At 51.7% G+C, this 23,268-nt stretch overlaps 1 long non-coding RNA gene across 1 annotated transcript in view; it reads left to right on the forward strand.

Moving 5' to 3' along the window:
• LOC146783142 (uncharacterized) overlaps positions 1 to 16,465 on the forward strand; it is a 96,732-nt gene extending 80,267 nt beyond the window's left edge. Inside the window, exons 2-3 of the long non-coding RNA XR_014970710.1 lie at positions 7,496 to 7,555; positions 15,760 to 16,465. This is a non-coding gene — a long non-coding RNA (uncharacterized LOC146783142). The remainder of the gene's footprint in view (positions 1 to 7,495; positions 7,556 to 15,759) is intronic.
• Positions 16,466 to 23,268: the final 6,803 nt, after the last annotated feature.

The following is a 23,268-nucleotide window of genomic DNA, read 5'->3' on the forward strand; positions in this document are numbered from 1 at the left end:
CTTTCAGTTTCCTGGTATTGTGAGTCCTTAAAAGTAGTAGGCTGAAGTGAAGTTCGCCCAGATCGTCCCCAAATCTGTGGTGAAATAAATGAGGATCAGGTCCACGTAGGTTCTTTATTTAGTAGATGGTACAAGAAAGTAGCCAAGGTACCAAGATGTTAAGAAGGATGAAAAAACCCCACCAGGAGCTGTCTCCTAACAGCTCAGCCCCAAGCTCCCAACTGAACTGACAGAGCTAGGAACCCAACATCCTCATGTGTCGTCATGGATACCAACATTCCACATGGTGACAGCAGAGGATGAGCAAGAAAGATGAGTAGCAATCACTACACATCCCAAAAGTTAATTCATGGTGTGTATGTGCCCCATAACTGAGATGCCATAGTGTGTCAATTGTGCACAACTTGACTTTACAAGGAGTAAAATCTGGCACGCAATTCATCAATTGATATGTCAAATTGTATGTAAATCATGATTCACAGGGTGTACTTGGTATGAAAACTTGAAATGTAGGGGTTTGTAAGTGGTAAATAATGAACTTGAATGTTTAGTCTGTGTTAAATTTCACTGTTAAGGTTGTGAAAAGGGGGACAAATCTGAAAATTGGGTGTTGAATGGGGTCAAATCTGAAAAGTGGGTGTGAAGTGGGTGTCAAATCTGAAAAGTGGGTGTGAAATGGGAGTCAAAGTGGGTGTCAAATGGGTGTCAAATCTGAAGTGGGTGTGAAATGGGGGTCAAATCTGAAAAGTGGGTGTGAAATGGGGGTCAAATCTGAAAAGTGGGTGTGAAATGGGGGTCAAGTCTGAAAAGTGGGTGTGAAATGGGGGACAAATCTGAAAAGTGTGTGAAATGGGGATCATTTCTGAAAAGTGGATATGAAATGGGGTCAAGTCTGAAAAGTGGGTGTGAAATGGGGGTCAATTCTTAAAATACATCTCTGCCTGCATCCAATACTTTGAATGAGCCACCAGCAGAGCTCACATGCACACCATCCCTGAACACCTTCATGAAGACCGTCAAGACCTGTCTCTACGTCGAACAAGTCTGCTCATCGGCAGTATGCCCCAACAGACAAGATGAACTATGTCCATCTCCCTACACCCTGTGGCGGACAAAATCACCCAGAGACTCATAAACACCCAGCTGACTGACTTCATTGAAGACAACTCCATCATTGACCACTCCCAGTCTGGGTTTGGCATCAAGCACAGTACCAAGAACGCACACCTTGCTGCAAATAATTACATACGCATGCCAATTGACCTGGGTCACATTGCGGCCAACACATCCTACTATGCCTCGACGCCACTCTCAACAACGTCTCACACCGCACCACATACGCCACACTCCACAACCTGGGGATACGAAGAAACGCCCTCTCATGGATCCACTCCTTCCTCTACGCAATAAGCCAAAGGATCTGAAACCCACCTCCATCTCCGAACACACAGAGACCAAGTGCGGAGTACCACATGGACCGTCACTAAGATCCACGCTTCTCAATATCTACATGGCCACCCTCACCGCTATTGTCAACTAGCATGGGCTTAGCATATCATCCCACACAGAGAACACAAAGCTCATCCTCTCCCTCACGAAGAAAGACGCAGACTCAAAACCCTGTGCCCAGCAATGAATGTCTGAACTTGATGATTGGATGAAATATATCTGCCTAAAGCTGAACTCTGCGAAGAATGACCTCCTCATCCTTGGTCCATCCACATCCGCATGGGGACAACCCCTAGTGGATCTCTGCCCTTGTGAGCCTGCCCTCAGTGACAGACCATGCACGCAACCTCGGCATCATCCTCGACTCCTCCATCATCATGACCTGCCAGATCAACTCCATTGCCTGCAACAGCTACAACTGCATCCTGATCCAACGCAACACATTCCAATGGGTAACCCCAGATTGTATCACAAATGTCATCAACGCGCTCATCGCCAGCAGACTGGACTACGGCAACGCCCTCAGTGCAGGGTGGAACAAAATGCCACAACACAAGCTCAAAAACATTCAGAAGGCTGCTGACCGACCCGTCATCAGAACCCCCATGTCACAAACCCATTAGCCAACACATACAAAACGTCCACTGGCCCACCGTCAAGAACAAAGTTACCGTCAAACTACTCAGACACACGTAAAACTCACTCCACATCATCGGACACTAAGACATCCACGAGAGTCACCCCAACATCCCCAAGAGGAACTGCTACTCTGCCAAACTTGGCCTCGCACACTCCCTGGACCCATAATGCCAGGGCGGGAGGAAGAGCTCTCACCTACGTCGTCGGCAAAGCCATGAACAAGATGACAGTCAACATCAAACGCTCCGCCACCATGCACACTTACATGCGGTACGACAAGGCATTGCTATTTGACTGAGACGGAGATGCACTCTCACTCCCCCACAGCGACTTGTGAGCCTCACGTGTGAGTAGCGCACATCATGGCCACACTTATTGTCTGATTGATCTGCGCACATACTCATCACCTACAGACCACCACAGGTGAGTAGTGCCCTTACAATTCACATAGTTTTTGGGAATACATTTTTGTGCAAATTGCTATTGAGATGGTGATGATTCATGTCGCATGCAAGTTAGGCTGTCAACTGACATTATATATAAAATGTAGGCTGTCTTCCTTGTGGAAATCAATCCTTTCAGTGTACTATTGTGCTTTGATTTGGAATTTGCTCTGACTGTCCATCTGTGTATGGAATTTGTCTTGGCGTTAAATATTCAGGCCCACGCAATGTTTCTATCATCCTTGATATGGATAAAACATCGCTGTACAATACTGTATCAGCATTGGGGCATTTGCGGCCTCTTTGCATGCAGATTTTAATCGCATTAAACAAAACGGGCCGCATACCCATCACAGTATCAGACTAAGGAACTTCGCAGCCTCTTCGCTTGCAGAATTTAATCGCATTCAATAAAACGGGCCGCATACACATCACAGTATCAGACTAAGGACATTTGCGGCCTCTTTGTGTGCAGATTTTCATTGCATACCAAAAAAAGGCCGCAAACACACAGGAAGTGATGTATGTATGCTTCCTGTCTCACAGGGCAGTGGTCTTCACTTTCACTTTCACTTTTGAGCACATTGCTGTTGATTTGTCTGAGAGAAGGAGGTGTCTGGTGGTTTCTGGTGCTGTGCTGAGAGTTTTAGAGTGTTGCTGTGTCCTGTGTCCTGTCAAAAGTGTCTGTAAAATCTGTTTATTATTGTTTTAAATTGTCTAACTGTCTACTGTCCTCTGTCTTGTTGTGTTTCTGTTGGGGTATTTAATTACAGTTTGTTTAGAGGGTTATTATTTGTTAGGCTTGATTGGTTACTGGGGGCAGGGAGATGCCGGCTGTGGGCAGGTCTGAGAGGATGACTGAGGGGGCATTGGGGGGCTTCCTCTGGATGATATGGTTTTACCTGCCATTAATGTTGGAGAGGGGACGACGTATCCTGCAGGGGTACAATGTCTCAGTGTGGAAGTTGCGGTGGGAGCGAGTGCGTGCCCAGATGCTCTGATGCTTTGGAGTGGACCGGACAGTGCAACAGTCGAAGCACCGCTGGCAGGACATGCTAGCACGTTAGGCCGACCTCCTCGACTTCACTGGAGTGCTGCCTGGCCTGCAGGGTGGTAAGTACAAAGCCTAATTTTGTCCATGACCAATGTTACGCACATAAATAAGTGAAGTGTGTGACAAGAAGGTATGACGTCAATATGCTGTCTCAACACCCTGACACTGTAACAAAGTGGTCAAGACAATGCAATTCACCGAATGAACTTGCGCATGATGCACAGGACTTGGGATTTGTATGAATTAATCTTCCCACAACAGTGTGTGCCACAGTAGAGAAGGTGTTGGAATAGTCAATCCTAATCTCCATTATTGTAGTGCACCATCCAGTGCAAGTAGTATTGACAAGTTACGTTGCTATGACCGCGTTGAAAAGGTTTTGCGCAGTAAAGAGCACATTGAAAGAGGTCTCACGTGTGACCCATCCTAAAATTCATATGCTTGTTGTGAGCGGGTACTCAGCAGTAAGGGTCGCAATGTGCGGGGGGGGGGGGCTTTTTTTATGTTGAAGTACATTAAGGGGGGTGTCTGTCGAAGAGATATGTCCAAAGTTTATAATTCTTGATGTTGAGCAATGTTGTCTGTCGGAGGTGGAGTTGAATGTCGTTACAGGCCAGGTCTGTGATGTAGGAAAAGGAGCAGACTCACGATCTGGTCTATCTGGTGCGGGTGAACACGTTGGTGGTTATCTGGTCTTCGGTGACTTTGCTGTGTGTGGAAAGTAATTCATACGTTAAGGTATGTTGGCCCAGTGTTGAGGAGGGCTGTGTGAGCGTGGGGGAACATCTTGAAGGGGACTCTAGCTCCAATGTGGAGACAGTGGAGTGTGCACAGGTGGTGGGAGATGTGTCAGTGTACTGGCAGTGTGAGGATCAGTCCTGCGGTGGCATTTGGGACGTCCTGTAGCTTGCGGATGTGGTTTGTGTTAATTCTGGCATGGATATTGGTATTGGTGCTGTACTTGGGTGAGCTACTGCCCAGGGCATGAGTGACTGTCCATGTGTGTTTGAGTGGGATAAATTTGATGGCCTAACAGAGGAGGCAGAGGGTGTGGAAGCAGGAGGAGGAGATGGGCTAGAGCTTGCGGTTCATTTTGATATTTGAGTACATGATGATTCACAGGTTGCGTGCGTTGTCCGTGGGGGTGTTTGAGTTTCCAAGTGCGTGGGATCACCAGGTGTACATCCATGCGTCGCTGTTTTGGAGCATGCCGAGACTGGACGCTTTGTTGTTGTTTAGTTGTAGGCAGTTGTCTGCCATCCATATGGCAATGACTTCCATGCCTTCGCAACAGTTGTGTATGGCGGAGTTGTGTCATTTGGATGTGAAGGGGAGGAGTTGTTTGTCCTCTGCGTATGGTACAATGTTGAGTCCATAGGTTATGACGATTGTGGCAGGTGGAGCCATGTAGATGTTTAAGAGCGTAGGGCTGAGGGCGGTTCCCTGGGGGACTCCACATGTGGCTGTTGTAGGGTCTGAGAGAAAAGGGGGGAGTCTGACCCACAGCATTCGTCCGGAGAGGAAGGAGCAGATCCAGTTGAGGGCCTTGTCTTGAATCCCTGCTTCGTGGACTCTGCATATTGGTGTGTGTTGACAGATAGTGAACGCCGACGAGAGGTCAAGTATGATGAGGGCAGCAGTTTTTGCTTTGGCCAGTAGGGTGCAGATGTCATCCCTTGCGTCGAGGATGGTGGTTCATAGACTGTGGTTTTACATGATGCTGTATTGTGAAGAGTTGAGGATGTCGTCCTGTCTGATGAAGCTTACAAGTTGGCTGTAGATGGCTTTCTCAAAGGGTTTTGCAGGGATAGGTGGTAGGGAGATGGCTCTGTAGTTTTGGATGTTAGTGGGGTCTGCCTCGGGTTCCATCATGAGTGCCTTGATCTCGGCGTGTTTCCTGTCGTTGGGTAACAATGCATTGGCCAGAGAGGGTTTGATGGTGTTGCAGAGTATGGGTGCAATGTATTTTGCAGCCAAGTTGAAAAAGTGTGTGCGGCAGGGGTCCGTGCGGCACCCGTAGTGGATTAACTTCATTGCCTTCAGTGTGTCTTCGTTGGTCATGGGTGTCCAGTTGTTGATCGCTGGTTTCCGGTTGGTGGTGGTGGTTGGTGATGGTTCCGTGTGTCTGTTGTCTTCGTCAGAGTTGTCGTACATGCTCATGGTTTAGTGTTTTAAACACTATGGATTTTAAAAAAATGCAGTGTTGGTTGCACATATCTTGTGAGGGAGGGATGTTGGTGAACTCGCTGGTGTGTCGGGCCAACTCCATGGATGATGTGGAATATTCCTTTGATGATGTGCGCATGAGTTGGGATCCTGTCAGCATTTCATGTTTCTAATGTTTGTCCTGATGAGTTGGTGTTGGCCGTTGCTGGCGGGTCGGAAGTTGTAGTGGTGTTCTGTTGCATGTTGGTCCTCCATGCCTTTTTAATGCAGCGTCAAGTGCGTCTGGACTTACAAAGTTTGTTTAAAAACAATCTTGCTTCCAGGGGGGGGGAGGGGGGGTCCAGTTTCTTCCGAGGGGCTATGGTATTGTCGCTGTTGGAGATGCATCTGTGCATGTTTTGTGATGCGTTGTCGTTGGTCTAGTCTTCAACAATGTTTTGGGTGGATTTGCTGAGTGATGGGTTTGGATGTTGAGCACTGAATCAGGTGCAGTTTTTTTGTGGGAGTAGGTGCAGGTTCCTGTGGATGGTGACTGGCTTGAAGGTGAAGTGGACACATCGATGGTCATTCAATGCAAATTTGTGGGCCTGGCGGAAGTTCTTTGAGTCTCCTGTTGTGTAGAGTGGCGGAAGTGTGGGTCCTGATGAGTGCATGGGAGTTGCGGTTCCTAAGTGGGTTGTAGTTGGTGGATGCAATGGCATGTGGGGAGATGATGGCGGTGATGGAGATGGCAAGAGGCCCGCGAGGGCAATAGTTAATGGTTGAGGGTCATAAGATTTGATGTTACAATTTTCAATGATTGCAATATGGAGCGGTAAGCGGGAGACAGAGGTCCACTGGAACACCAGGGATGAGGCACAGGTGAACCTGCGGATGGAGGAGGCCTTCAGACAATCACACTAGAAAGTGCAGTGACTTGTGGGAGCCCCCATGCGATGGTGGATGTGCGAGGGGGGAGAGAAATTTCACTGACAAATAGTCAGTGGTCATGTTCGTCTGTCTACGCATCGGATGTCATTAAGTAGTGTTCCAATTGCTAAAGATTTGCAGAGTAAGGTGTGAGGTGCAATGTGTCTGCGCATGATGTGGTCACATCAGACACACAATGCTGCATCATGTTGACAACCATAGGGGGCTATTGGGGGTGTGCCACTGCACAGGATCAACACTTGGCAATGTGGTGCCAAAGGTGAAACATTTGTGCAAATACTGTGTGCAGGTTGCCGTATGTGTGTGTCTAGTAAGGGTGACTGTACATGTCCAATCCAAGCCATTGTGTGTGTGAGCTATGTGCGGGACTGAAACTACTGTGAAAATTGCAGACCTACATGAAAAGTTGAACCGTACCTACGCTGCCCCTGTACATAGTTAATGTGTGTTAATGTACTTGTGAGGTCAAAAGACACCAAGGAAATATGACAGCTCCAGAGTGTCATACACCACAAACCTCTGTGTAACTGCCTCTTTCAAACAGCAGGGATGCCATCATACACAGAACAAATGTTATCTCATGCCTGTGTAGAAATTGTGCCTTGAGATTGCGTGACACAACTCAAATGTGCATGTCTTTGAGCACTGATGTTTTTTGTGGGCCACCACTGCATTCACAGGTCGTGTGTGAATGGCAGTCAAAGTCAACACCACAGTGATGTTGCTTTTTCAGTGACTGTAGTGGATTTCTTTTTGAATATGTCCAGTTTGTTTATGTCTGGTGACAACACATTTTACATTTGTTCACACACAGATGGACGTCCACCAATCACACAGGGGGATATTGACAGATTCCGGGACCCACACGCCACTGGTGAGTATGGTCAAGATATATTGGCATGGTGTGGTGTCAAGAATGTCTGTGCCAAATGCTACACGTTGTCGATTAGCAGTATGGGTGTGTATCGCATGTCACTTGCCCACAATGTGAAGATGTATTTGTTTTTTACGATTTGTGTACAAATTGGTAGGTGAAGGTGGGGCAATGCATCTTATTCAGTTGTGACTTTGCGCATCAACAGTCAGTGATACACCTTTCAATTCATGTGCATAATTTCTTGCACCTAATCACACAAACTAGTCATTTTCACTGAAGTTGTGTTGGCAATAGGCTCCTTGATTTGAGCACCTGTTTAGTTGTGCTTTTTAGTCAATACGTCGCACTTTCATGCTGTGTATATCATCCATGGTGCGTGCAGTGGGTGTTGCGTCATGCTCAAGGAGGCAGTGCTCTTCAGGCCATGCAAGCTCAGACATGTTGGCACAGTGAATTGTAATGTATGCTGCATTGCAGCTTCACAGAGGTGGCAGTGTGTAGCTTAGAGCCAAACTTATCAATGGCATGTTGCACCCACATGCAAAAGATGTGAATATCAATTGCAATTGCATCTCTGTGCACTGCAATGGTGTTGTCAGGCTGTGTCCGTGGGGACATTCCATGCTTGACTGTGGATCATGTGTACAAACTCCTCTGTCACAATTGGTGACATTACTCAACAAGCATTTTCTACGCATGCTTTCCCTAAGCATTATCTGATGTCACATTGTGTTGACAATGCAGGGCTCGACAACACTATCTGTGAGTAGGCATTAGCCATCATAATTACACAACCTGTATGACCCCATGGTGCCATTACAATGTGGAATCCATTGTTACTGTTTGCGTTGTGAATGCATGAGTGTTCTCATCTACTACATAGTGAGATTAGTGGTAACAAGACATGCATGAGTGACATATTTGGTCATGTGATGTCTGCCCCTCGCAGTGTCAAAAGTGTCAGATATTGTATAGTAATTGTGGAGTGAGTAACAGCACATCATGCAATAGTCAGCGTTCATACAACAAACATGTTCACATGTGTGCTGCATGATGCAGAATGATTGTAAGTGTGAGTAGGGCTGTCCCAGTCTTGTTCCTGTTCATGTAGGGTGAGCTTACAATAGGTTGACATTCACACCTGCACACAGCCACCCTTGCACTCTTTTGTGAGAGTGCCAGTTTTGGCAATGACTCGATGTACTGCACACAGATGCTGGTGGTCACACAGGGCTGCATATGTGCATTGTATATAAGTAGCAGCAGTGTGTCACAGGAGAGGATGAGGGTGGTGCTGTGCATGGAGGCTGTTGGACCCGGCCTCGTGGCGTGGTCCTGACTTCCCGGGGGTTGGGCCCGTTCCCCGCCCTAGCCTCCACGAGCTACCCGTTCGGGCCGCACGAGGTCACATACACCTCGGGGCTCCACCATTTTGTTGCCTGCCACGTGACCCTGCACACCAGTCCTCCTGACTCCGCTCAACCCGGCCTCGGCCCCAGCAAGGCCCAGACATTGAGGCACCAAGAACTGGCCAGGGGGTGTCACGTGAACACCTCATCGCCCTGGCGGAGGGCGGTATCGATGGGACCCCCAACCGTCCCCACACACCAAGGTGCGATTAGCCTCCATCTCTCCTGGGCCGGGCGCCTCTCCTGCTGGGCGTCTGGCCGCTCCCAACCCGGCCTCTCCGCCCCCCGGGCGCAAGGGTCCGGACATCAAAGGGCTCCAGACCTATATCTGGGGCGACCCCGCCACAGACCGGCAGTTGTATCCCGGAGTCGAGAGCCCTGCTGATTGAATCGCGGCCGACCCTACGGAGAAAAACTCTTGCTTGAAACCACCACGAGCCCTGCAGACTGCGTCGCGGCTCCTTCTTGCTGAAACCTTGAAGCCCCCCGGAACATCGGGGCCCTGCTGACGCTGTCGCGGCCCAACCTCGCTGAAACCTCCCTCGGAGCCCTGCTGACGACGTCGCGGCTCGAGCTGAGCAGAAACCATCTTGAGAGCCCTGCTGACCTGATCGCGGCTCTCCACGAACTGAACGCCAGAGCCCTGCTGACGCCGTCGCGGCTCGACCCCTCCGAGACCCGGAGGTCCTCCAGCTTGAGGATAAGAACTGGGCCCCAGGTACTCTCGTACCAAGCTCCTGCCTAAGACTGTCCCGCTACCCCTTCCCTCCTGACAGAGACACTGAGACTTTTGCGGATCCCTCGATCCCCTTTTTGTGTAATATTGAACCCGTAACCTTTTTACGTGATGATAAAGAATTGCTCATCTTGAGACAACCTCCTTGAGTCCGGTGTGGTGGTGTTACTGTGCTAGTACCTAATAGGAGAAGGATCTCTCAGGAGGCTTCTCTGCAGCGCTCGGCTACTTCGTACAGTGTGGGGGCCCCTCCCCTGAGTGGTCTCGCCGACTCCTCGGGGTCCGCCTTCCAACATTTGGTGGTCAGCGACGGGATCCGAGCCGAACGCAGTACGTACCAGCCAGTAACCCACTAGCTACCCATCCAGACAAACAGAAGTCATGAGCAACTAAGAAAATAACGCGACCACGGAGTTCCAGCCCGAACGGTTGGAGGAATATACACACAAAGAATTGAAACAGTTCTGCAAGGACAAAGGCATTGCAACCACCGGCCTAGGTACCAAAGAGGAGATGCAGAAAGCCCTGAGGACCTGGCTGGAGGGCGAGGCAGGCCACTCCCAGGAAGAAGGTCCCCTGCCCCTGACTGTGGCCACATCAACCGCACCGACTCCGGCAACCGGAGGAGGAAAGAGCCTAGAAACCGGCCTCTCCGAAGAGGAGATACGAGAGAGGGAGAAGGTCCGGAACCACGAACTAGAGCTCGCACGACTGCGGCTGGACGGCGAACTCCAGCTGGCGGAAAAGAAACTGGCCCTAGAGCAGCTACGGCTACAAGAGGAGATAGAAGAGAAGAGACGGCACCGAGAGTTGGAGGAAAAAAAAATGACCCTTGAGCACGAGCGAAGTCTCAAAGAGCTCGAAATCAAGGCAAAGAACGGGGGGACCGACACCCCCAGCAATAGAGACACCCTACCGCCTGCCGAGGCCAAGGTACATATCCCGAAAGATGTCGTCAAGGAGTACTATAAGAATGACGACATCCAACAATGGTTCAAGGCGTACGAGGTGGCCATGACCTCCCATCGGGTGCCCCGAAAGGACTGGGGCGCCGGCCTGTGGGGTCGGTTCCTGAGTGAAGGTCGAGACACCCTGCTCCAGCTGCCAGAGGAGGTGATGACCTCCTACGACCACATGAAGGAGGCCCTGCTAACCGCGGAAATGTACCGCCAGCGGTTCAGAGACTGCAAGAAGATCCCGGGTACCACCTGGGTGGAATATGTGGACTTTTTCAGCCGGGCCCTAGAAGGATGGATCAAGGGTAGCAAAGTCACCACCTACGGGCAGCTGGTCGACCTCATTGTTTGGGAACACCTCTCCAACAATTGCTTCGTGGAGCTAAGGCAACACCTCCTCGACAGCAAGATGACCGACCCACGAAAACTCGCCGTCGAGGCCGATCGATGGGTCAACACCCGAGTCCCCCGGAACTCGATGGGGGAGTACCAGAGGAACCCCACCGGACCTCCCCGCCAACGCGGTGGAGGGGGAGGGCCGAACAGGAACCGGGACCCCCCCCCGCCGGGGCCCCCAGGAGCCCACCTCGAGGGCCACCGCAGCAACCCCTCTCCCTGAGCCTAGCCCGAAGAGGGGCGACCCCAGCCAGAACCAGACCACGGCCCCCCGTAACATGCTACGGCTGCCAACAAACCGGACACTATGCCAGCGATCCGGTCTGCCCCCTGAACCGAAGAAGCGGGGCTGGCGGGCCCCCGCCCCGACAGCTGGCGGCCGCCGCCCTGTGGGAAGGAGAAGAAGAAGAAGAAACCCCCGACCAAGGAACCACCGAATGGGAGCCGGCGGCCATGTCCCTGGTCTGCCTGGGCAGCCGAGAAATGGTGCCCCGCACCCCCATCCCAAGCAACACCCAGAAGTACCGGCAGCAGGTCACCGTCAATGGACAACGGGCCGAAGCCCTTCGTGACACCGGCGCCAGTGTCACCGCTGTCCGCTGCCACCTGGTGACCCCCGAACAGATCCTACCCAATGTGCTGTGCCCCGTCCGGACGGCCGACAACAGCGAAAGCCTGTGCCAGATGGCCCTGGTCCCCTTCGAGTGGGGAGGGGTGACAGGCCTACTAAAAGTGACTGTCCGCGACGACGCACCAGTAGACTGCCTCCTGGGGAACGACCTGGAGAGTTCCCCCTGGGCTCAAGTGGAGCGACGAGAGCACCTCCGAATGCTGGGACTATCCGAATGGGCCTGCGCCCCAGGCCCCCCGCTCGTCCTTGGCCCCCGGTGCCGCCCCGCCCGAGGGGCTCGCACCACCCCCCGCCGGCAGCGAGGGGGAGGCGGACACCGACACTGGACCTACTGAACCCTCCTCCGAAGAGATTGCTTCCCTCGGCGCCCTACCAGAACTTGCACAATGGCGCCACGAAGGGGGCCCCACCCGTGAGCAGTTCCAGCAAGAACAGCAGTCCTGTCCCTCTCTCGAAGGGGTCCGACAACAAGCATCCTCACAAGCCAACGGGGACCAGACCGGCACCCACTGGGTCTACTGGGCCGAGGGCCTGTTGTACAGTGAACAGAAAGTGGCAGAACTCGGGGCCAGCCGCGTGTTGGTGGTCCCCCTCCGCTTCCGGGAGTTCCTTCTCAACCTGGCACATGACGTGCCCCTCGCCGGACACCTAGGGCAAGACAAAACTTACAGCCATCTGGTGACCCACTTCTACTGGCCCCGGATGCGGAGAGACGTGGACAACCACTGCCGGTCCTGCCAGACCTGCCAAGCCAGCGGGAAGACGGGGGTTCAGGTCAAGGCCCCCCTCCAGCCCTTTCCAGCCGTCAGCACCCCGTTCGAACGGGTCGGGATCGACATTGTGGGGCCCCTGGACCCCCGGACCGCCCGGGCCACCGCTTCATCCTGGTCCTCGTGGACCACGCCACCAGGTACCCGGAGGCGGTCCCGCTAAGAACTGTAACGGCCCCCGTGGTAGGCCGGGCCTTGATGGGGATCTTCTCCCGAGTGGGATTTCCCCGCGAAGTGGTGAGCGACAGGGGCACAAACTTCATCTCCAAGTACATGCGGTCCCTGTGGCAGCAGTGCGGGGTCACGTACAAATTCACAACCCCCTATCACCCTCAGGGGAACGGGCTGGTCGAGCGCTTTAACAGAACCCTGAAGGGGATGATTCAGGGCTTGGAAGAGCCCCTCCGGCGGAGATGGGATGTCCTACTACCCTGCCTCCTGTTCGCCTATCGGGAGGTCCCGCAGAAGTCCCTGGGGTTCAGCCCGTTTGAACTATTGTACGGACATCCGGTCCGCGGACCGCTCAGCCTGGTCAAAGAGGGCTGGGAGACGAAGCTCCAAGGCGCCCCTCCTGACGTCTACCGATACCTCCTGACCCTACGAAACCAGACCCGCAAGTTCTGAGCCATGGCCGAAGCCAACCTCGAGGCCAGCCAGGAGGACATGAAGCGGTGGTACGATCGGAACACCTCTACCATCGAGTTCGAGCCAGGCCAGAGAGTCTGGGTCAGGGCCCCTGTTGAGCCCTGCGCCCTCCAGGACAAGTGGACCGGGCCCTTCAAGGTGGTGGAGAAGAAAAGCCCCGTCACCTACCTAGTCGACCTAGAGTCCCCCCGGAACCCCCTCCGGGTTCTACATGCTAACAGGCTCAAGCCCCACTTTGCCCGGACCGAACTGAGCCTGCTGCTGGCGACCGATGAGGGGGGCGAGGACGACTCCGAGCCCCTACCCGACCTCTTGCGGAACAGCGTCCACGACGGATCCATCGAAGGTGTCCAACTCGCCGCTTCCCTGACCCCGGAACAGCGTATCGACTGTCAACAACTGCTGCAGGACTACGCGGCTCTCTTCTCTCTCACCCCGGGGGTGACCCACTGGTGTGTCCAAGACGTCGACACCGGGGACAGCCCCCCCGTGCGACACCGAGCCTACAGGGTACCCGACCGAGTACGGGCATGCATCCAGGCATGGGAGCCCCCCACTACCCAGACCGCTGTGCGGGCCTTCCTGGGCCTCACTGGATACTACCGGCAGTTCATCCGGGACTATGGGAGCATTGTTGGGCCTCTCACAGAGCTCACCTCGAAGAAACAACCCAAGAAGGTGCACTGGACTCCCCGCTGCCAGTCCGCTTTCGAGACTCTCAAGGCAGCGATGTGCACTGCCCCTGTACTCCAGGCCCCTGACTACAGTAAAGAATTCATCGTACAGACAGACTCCTCTGAATATGGGATCGGGGCCGTCCTGTCTCAGGTTGATGAGAAGGGACTCGACCGCCCGGTGGCCTTCATCAGCCGACGGCTGCTGCCCCGGGAGCAACGATGGAGCACCATAGAGCGCGAGGCCTTCGCCGTAGTGTGGGCCCTTAAGAAGCTCCGGCCCTATCTTTTCGGTACCCACTTTCGGGTCCAGACCGACCACCGGCCCTTGCGGTGGTTAATGCAAATGAGAGGCGAGAATCCCAAGCTGCTGCGATGGTCCATTGCCCTGCAAGGGATGGACTTTTCGGTTGAGCACCGACCCGGCAATGACCACGCCAACGCGGACGGCCTGTCCCGCTTCTTCCGCCTTGACGAGGAGAATCCCCAAGAAGATGGGTGACTCTCTCCGCCTTCGGCTGGGGGGGACGCCTGTTGGACCCGGCCTCGTGGCGTGGTCCTGACTTCCCGGGGGTTGGGCCCGTTCCCCGCCCTAGCCTCCACGAGCTACCCGTTCGGGCCGCACGAGGTCACATACACCTCGGGGCTCCACCATTTTGTTGCCTGCCACGTGACCCTGCACACCAGTCCTCCTGACTCCGCTCAACCCGGCCTCGGCCCCAGCAAGGCCCAGACATTGAGGCACCAAGAACTGGCCAGGGGGTGTCACGTGAACACCTCATCGCCCTGGCGGAGGGCGGTATCGATGGGACCCCCAACCGTCCCCACACACCAAGGTGCGATTGGCCTCCATCTCTCCTGGGCCGGGCACCTCTCCTGCTGGGCGTCTGGCCGCTCCCAACCCGGCCTCTCCGACCCCCCGGGCGCAAGGGTCCGGACATCAAAGGGCTCCAGACCTATATCTGGGGCGACCCCGCCACAGACCGGCAGTTGTATCCCGGAGTCGAGAGCCCTGCTGATTGAATCGCGGCCGACCCTACGGAGAAGAACTCTTGCTTGAAACCACCACGAGCCCTGCAGACTGCGTCGCGGCTCCTTCTTGCTGAAACCTTGAAGCCCCCCGGAACATCGGGGCCCTGCTGACGCTGTCGCGGCCCAACCTCGCTGAAACCTCCCTCGGAGCCCTGCTGACGACGTCGCGGCTCGAGCTGAGCAGAAACCATCTTGAGAGCCCTGCTGACCTGATCGCGGCTCTCCACGAACTGAACGCCAGAGCCCTGCTGACGCCGTCGCGGCTCGACCCCTCCGAGACCCGGAGGTCCTCCAGCTTGAGGATAAGAACTGGGCCCCAGGTACCCTCGTACCAAGCTCCTGCCTAAGACTGTCCCGCTACCCCTTCCCTCCTGACAGAGACACTGAGACTTTTGCGGATCCCTCGATCCCCTTTTTGTGTAATATTGAACCCGTAACCTTTTTACGTGCTGATAAAGAATTGCTCCTCTTGAGACAACCTCCTTGAGTCCGGTGTGGTGGTGTTACTGTGCTAGTACCTAATAGGAGAAGGATCTCTCAGGAGGCTTCTCTGCAGCGCTCGGCTACTTCGTACAGTGTGGGGGCCCCCCCCCTGAGTGGTCTCGCCGACTCCTCGGGGTCCGCCTTACAACAGAGGCCTAACGCCTCCCTACTCAAGTCAATTGTACAGGTCACCCACACTCTGGGCGTACAATGGTGCCATGTTTTGACTGGGTAATTAGCATTTTTTCATGTCAGTACATGTCCCATGCCATGCATTGTCATGTCAGTCTCCACAGCCTGTACTGTACGATTCATGCCTTGACATTTGTTTGAACAGGTCATTTTGTGACTTAACAGAGTTACGCTGGTGTGTTGCCTCCCATGTTGTTTTGAACTTTGAACATAGATTTCATGTTGGACCATGACATAGTGTGAGTGCATGAAAATTGACTTTGAGCATATTTTACAGACAACATGACACCTGCTGAGCAGCATGCATACCAGGTGGCCAAGGACCGCTACCTCCATGTTCGTAAGGTCAACAAAGGATTTCGACAAATGGCGAGGAGGCACCGGGATGAAAAGAAAGCTGGAACCTGGAGGGCGCTTCCAGAGTATGACCTGAGCAGCCGGCAGCCCATCCCCTCAACCCCTGGGGCCAATGTGGGCCATCTGACAGTGCATCCCCCTTCAACCACACCCACCCAGGTGCCAGTGCCCCCTGCACCTGTGGCTCCGGTGGCACCTTGAAATGCAGAGCTACTGCGTATGGTAACTCGTAACCACTCATTGCGGACTGACATTCGCTTAACCCTTAACTGGCAGATCCACGAAATTCGTGGCCATCTTGGTCTTCTGTGATTACTTCCCATGTTGTCCTGCATCCCCCTCTTCTCCCTTCCCACAGTGTTAATGTTTACATTAGATGTGTTGTTAGTGATGTTTTGTCTGATTTAGGTAGAGTAGTTTTAGCATAGGCATAGTAATTTTTAGATTCTGACTCTTTTTTGTTCTCTATTGTGTAATAGTATTTGTGGGTAAGTTTCATTTTGCTTTGGGTGGGGGGTTGATGTCCGTTTTATTTAGGTGTGTTAGTGATTAGTTAGGTCAGCAAGTTTAGTACATTTTAAGATATTTGTAGTTACTTTAGATTTAGGCTTAGCTTTAGGGCTTAGTGTTAGAGTAGGGAATTATAACATTTCAGTTGTCTAATAAATCTTGTTATCTTTGATTTCTGCTTGCACTGATGTCAGGGATGATGCTGGGTGTGGGGCTTGCTCCATTGTGTGCAACTCATACCATCAGTGGACTAATCCTTGTATGTGTAACTATGGTCGTGACCTGTTACTTAGCAGGATGGATTGTGTCAAGATACCTTAGATGTGGGCACAGTGAACTTGCATGGTTGACAGATCTGCAAGTATAGTTTACAGCCTAGTCTAGTGACAGTTTTTTGTGACGTCCAACATCTTAGGTTTGTTGCACAGAGTTGTACTGCACATTGTTGCACATTTACAACTCAACGTAGGCACATAGCATTGTGAGTCGGTCAGAGTTGCTACAGTTATCCATCATGGAAATGTATGTATGCCCCAGCTACCACATATTGCGTCAAAGAAATGCATATCAGATACTCCAGGCTCTGAGTCCATCTCCATTGCACAGACCTTGGCACACTTGATGCGTGGTGCCAGTGTATCAGCTTGCTTTGCCTTACATGTTCCTGTGCATGGATGACCAATCTCCTTTACATGCATGATGTTTGTCAAATGTATGTCCATTGGTAATGTCACAGGGCACAACAGTGTTTGTGAGTCACATGAGTAATGTGGTACTGAGTTATGACTTTGGAATTGAAGTCATTCACAGATGTCATTTATGATTTGCACTGTTAGGTAGACTGACTTAACTTCTACTATCTTCCTTTTGTGACACCCTCAATAAGTTCCGTTATGCTTTAGTCACTGATGATGTTTTGTTGCAGGCACACTGTTCTGCAGCACCCAGGTGGTGACATGTTGTATTGCTAGCTGTACCGACACTGTCATGGCCACTCATCCAAGCTGTGACTTTGGCATTGGCTCATAGTGATGGCACCCTTGTAAAGTTGCCACAAAATCAGACTATATGCTAATTGCAGTTCTACAGACATCCATGGACACTTTGGCCTATATGTTCATAGTGTGCACAGCATGAAAGGGCTCAGATTTTCTTTGGCATTGCTTGTGCACAGGTAGGGGCTGACTGAAGCTTTACACTTTGGCTACAGTCACTATTGTGAACTCAAATACAGTGTGGCTGACTTTGTAGTTCCATATATGTATGTTACACATGTGACCTTAGGTCACCTCATCAATGTGGATCTGCTGTGCCATGCGCAACATCACAACAATCTTCGTCCACCACGTACCGTGTAAGTAGAAATGCCAGGAGAGAATGGTTTGCTATCCTTCTGGGTGACACTACTTGTGTCCTGCGACTGACTTGTACATGTTCTCACACATGCATTTTCCATCAATGGACATCGGTCAAAGTTGGTACATTGCTAGATTTTGATATCTGATACATGTGGGCACAGCATCTTAGCCCGTGTACTCTTGTTTTAACCCCTGTGCCCCTTTTTCACTGTCTGCCTTCGGTAATTTCTTCGGTACCCTCGTTGCCAATGTAATTTTATTTTAACCACTGTGCCCCTTTCTGCTTGATTTGGTAGTATAGCTCCTTTTCAAAATTTACCCATGTATTGAGTCCACCTTTTTTGTGCACATCTCTCCCCTCACTTACCGCAGCAGCATCCCCTGCGGCCAAGCCTCCACGCACGGCAATTTGTCCCGCTACCCCTCACAGCTGCTCCTCCCTCCCACCTCCCCTCCTTATGGCAGCCACTGCGGGCCACATCGCTGGCACGCCAAAGGGGCACATAAGGTAGGCCCATCTGTGGCCATCCACGCCAGGACCACGCACAGCGCCAGAACGCCTGGCCCACACAAATGCCACAAAACCTAATGCCACTCCGATGCCAGCAGCCTCCACGCACTCAACATCGGACGATCACACACCTGCTTCCGACCTGCAACAGAACACACATAAGGACCCTTCTCATGCTGGATCTGCAGCTCCACCAGCTTTCGATCCACAAATCCACCAACTGGGTAGGAACCCAACTACCTCAGATGCATTCTTCTCAACACACACTCCGCCCGCAAACACGCCGTTGAACTCTGGGACCTACTCGTCACAACATCCCCAGACGTTGCCTTCCTGCCGGAGACCTGGATGAACCCCTCCTCGGCACACAACATCGACATAGCCATCCTGGACGGCTACAAGATCACCCACAGGGACCACGCCAACGGAGTAGGAGGAGGAATTGCCATCACCCACGGAAACACACTCTGAGTCTCGACCAACACCAACGACATCCTCAGCAACGCCGAACACCTGCACTTCATGAGCCACACCGATCCCAACACCACCCTCAGAGGAACGATCGTCTACAGACCCCGATCACAGTTCTGCGACTCCATTACCTACTTCATCAGTACACATGCCCTTGCCTACACAGACTACATCCTTCTCAGAGACCTGGAGTTACACCTCGGGAACAACACCAACACCAACTCCACCGCCCTGATTGACAGCCTCGCCAGACTCGGACTCAGACTAATCGTCACAACACCCACCCACTCTGCCGGCAAAACGCTTGACCACATCTTCTCCGCAAGCTCCCACGTCTCCTTCAACCACACCACCGGACTCCACTGGACCGCCCATCTACACATCCACTTCACCTTCTGTTACCCCACCATGCACCACCACACACAACAGATCCCCCGCCACTGCTGGGGTAAAGTCACCGAAGACCAGATAACCACCAACCTTGCCTGTAGCCCACCCACCTACCACACCAACACCCACCTAGCTCACCAACCCCCACCCGCAACCTCAGACAATGGATCGATGACTGCGCCAACACACTCTCCCCGACCACAAAACCCTCAAACAGACACACCAGCAGGAAAGCCATCAGGTTCACTGAGGACCTCCAGGACTCCAAACAAACGTGCCAAAAGACAGTGGAGGTATGTCACTGTGTACAGACACCGGACATCTACGCAGCCCACAATAACGCCACCCGCAGACACCATCACCTCATCTGATCCGCAAAAGGGCCTCCTTCAAAGACCACCTAGGCAACTACAGCACCAAAACTGCCCTCATCGCCACCACCGGTGACATCAGGGCCCTGCTGGTCAACGATGAAACAGCGTCCCTGATCCTCCTGGACCTGTCAGCCGCCTTCAACACTGTCTGCCACCGCACAGTACGCACCCGCCTCCACGACGCAGAGATCCGAGACAAGACTCTGGAGTGGACCGCCTCCTTCCTCTCCGGCAGAACCCAGAGCATCCGCCTCCCCCTGCCAGCTCAAAATCCACCACAATCATGTGTGGCGTAGCCCAGGGCTCATACCTCAGCCCAACATTGTTCAACATCTACATGTCACCGCTTGCCCACGTTGCCTGGTTGCACGACCTCTACATCATCTCCTATACCAACGACACACAGCTGATCCTCTCCTTCACCAAGGACCCCCTCACCGCCACAACCAACCTCCATGAAAGAATGAGATCTGTCGCTGAGTGGATGGAGAACAGGCAACTTAAGCTAAACTTGGACAAGACGGAAGTCCTCTTCCTTGGCTCCGCCACCTCAGCCTGGGACAACTCCTGGTGAACGACCGCACTGGGAACAGCTCCAACACCCAACAACCACGCACATGACCTGTGGTTCTTCCTCGAATGTACTCTCTCCATGACAATGCAGGTCAAGGCCATCTGGTCCTCCAGCTTCAACACCCTCCGCATGCAGCGTGCAAAATGCAGGTCTGATGGCAATTATCGGTCCGTTTTGGGCGATAATTGGCCCATCGCGATTTTTCTTGTGTTAGCGTGTATTTTTTTATCGCCGGCGCTAAGGATTTATCGCCATCCATTGGCGCCGGAAAAGCTACAGCGGCGATAAAAGCAGGACTTCGCCAGCGATTAACAAAATTAACGCTAGGAGCGCTTTGCGATAATTATCGCTATTTGTTGCTGATATGCCCCTAAGTGCGGCCCGGCCACATTTCCGGCTCACACAGGGCCCCAAACCATGTCCTGCGCTCACGGGTTCTATGCAAATGCACCCTGCTCCTTCAGGCCAGGGGGAAATGTATCTATGCTCCCTCCCAAGGTAAACTCGTCTGATGTCCGACCTAAATAATACATTACGATGGGTAAAAATAAGTCTGTGCAACCGTGAGGGAAGCAGTGTGAATGGAAGTCACACGCAGATCTGCAGGAAATTAAGGTGTGTGTGGAAGGTGCCCAATAGAGGCGTAACAACGATTTGATGGGTTGTAAAACAAATGTGCCACATTTGTTTGACAAAAGGCTGATATATGTGGGGTGTGTGCAATGTGTAACTGTTTACAGAGGAGTACAGTTGTGTATGGGTGTGTAGGGAAAGCTGAGCAAATAAGAGGGAAAGGCATGGAAATGGGAGAAGACGGAAACGGTGTAAAAGTTTGAAAGGGTTTGCTCAAAGTCCTCTCCTAGGTGTCCTTAATCTTTAAAATTCCAAGCGCAACTTTCCCATAGGATTGTACAGAGCTCGCGGCTGTGTTCTCACACTGCACGTGTCCCCCGTGGGTCCCCTGTGTCACTACCTTGGGTGTTTCCTTGGGGTCCCAGAGATTCTACGTGCTCTAGGCACTGTCTAGTGAAGTTTCTGGTTGTTATACCACTTTCTTAATATATGGTTTGGTCTCCCCCTGGAGCCCACTGTGTATTGTGCTATTTACTGTCGTTCTAGTGATTTAATATTGTGTATCTTGTGCTCTAATCTGATAAAGAGGTTAGTAGAGAGTGTTTAGTAATAAATGCTTATAGTTTATATATATATATCTTGTGTGGTTCTCCTTTCATTTGGTCATTCAGGAGGTTATAATCTGGTAAACCAAGCTGCTTTACATTCCTTCGAGACTCAGCCTGATAGCTGCTCTCCATAGCTACCACTAGGATAGCTTTCAATAAAGGTTGTCTTTAACCTAATCATTAATAAGGGTCATTTGGACTGGTGCAAGGTGCCCAATATAACTAGTGGACAGCATATACCAGGCAAACTTCTCACATTGGTGTGGAGCGGTTGGGATTCAAGCTTGCTATTGCTTTACCAGATAATCTCATTGAGTGACTAACTGAAAAACACTATTGGTACATAGGTACATGTAATCAAGACTAGAATACAGTAAGTTCTACTGAACTTAGAGTTGGGTAAGTCAAGGGTCTAGCACACCCTTTCTCCAACTCGAGAGAATTTAGGAGTTCTCACTAGGTTAGGTAGGTGTCACACCACATAACACTAGTATGTCTTCTAGGGCAGAACCCAGTGGGGCTCTGACCACTAAGTATGACCATATCCCATTCCAAGAATTGAGGAGTATGTGTACAGCTAGGAAACTGAAGACAGGTAAAAACCCCAGAACTCAACGCCTCATAGAGACTTTGCTTTTAAATGACCTCAGAAAGACCCCAGGGTCTGATGAGGTAGGCAAGTTGGGTGGGACAGCAGAAAAGGAAAGGTCAGGAGGTGATCACCTCTATGACCTGGACTCTGATGCTGGCCAGGAGGATCAATATGATTCTAACCTAGACAATCCAATTCTTCCTGAAGGTGAGGGAGAAGACCTCAGTGGTCCTCTCTTTACCCCACCTGGAAGGGTTAACAGTTTACCAAGAAGATCAAGATCTCCTTCTTATGAATCTAATCATTCTGGTACTTCTGTAGGGACCTCTGTTTCTCATAGGACTACTGCTTCTCATAAAAGGGAGCCCTCTTATGATAAGAAGTGCCAACTGCTTGACTTTGAGAGAGCTAGGCTCAGAAGCAAGAGAGAGCAATTGGGTTTAGATAGGGAATCCCTGAAGCTTCAGAACGCTTCTAAAAAGTTTGGGCTAGAGCCCCATGGTGGCAGCAACAGTGTCCCTAGAGGTAGGGAACATACTCATGGCCATAGGAACCTGACCAAGATTGTCCCTCCCTATCAGAGTGGGGATGACATCCACAAATGGATAACTGCACTGGAGAGCGCCTGTAAAGTACAGAGGGCCCCTCAGGAGCAGTGAGCAGCAATATTGTGGCTCTCCTTTGCAGACAAAGGGAGAGACCAGATCCTCACTGTTAGAGAAGAGGATGCTGATAATTACAAAATCTTGAAGAGTGCTCTGATTGATGGGTTTGGCATAACCACTGAGCAATACAGGTTAAAGTTCAGAGATACCCAAAAGGCACAGACTCAAGACTGGGTTGACTTTGTAGATTGTGCTACTAATGTTACGTTTCCGTCCCAAGTCCAATACTCCTCAGGATTCGTGTGATGCTATAGGGTATCCACCTCTTGACATCCCCAACTCCTGTACTAATGGCATGGAAGGTTAGAGCGATCAAGCGAGGCAAGGGAAGGAAGGGAACAGCGGGGAGTAGAACCTGTTAAAGAAAAGTACACAAACACAAACGAAACACAGAGGCATATAATGTTACACTCATAAATTCTCACTAGAAATAGCGATACCTTCTGTTTGCTATCAATCTTATAATCTGTATTCTATCTTTGTTAGCAACAATATTACATCATATTCATACCGACAAATCCAGATCCAAGCCCATGCACTGAACATTCATATGTGTCACAAGAGCAGCTGAGAAAAAACTTGTAATCCTTGAAGGAACTGTGGGTATGTTAGGGTCAGTAGGATCCCCGAATTACTAGGCCCGCAAATGCAAGGTCTGAATTGTCTCAGCAAGGCAGGAGGTGAATGATCCACTAGGGCCTTTACTAACCACCGCGTTAATTAGCCTCACGCGGAGTTCAGATTTTGTCTGGCAATCTCCTTTCTTGCCTCACTGTAGTTTCTTAATTTTCCCCCACCGCGGT

The sequence above is a fragment of the Triturus cristatus genome, chromosome 11, assembly GCF_964204655.1.
Source record: "Triturus cristatus chromosome 11, aTriCri1.1, whole genome shotgun sequence".
In the NCBI taxonomy this organism is placed as follows: Eukaryota; Metazoa; Chordata; class Amphibia; order Caudata; family Salamandridae; genus Triturus; species Triturus cristatus.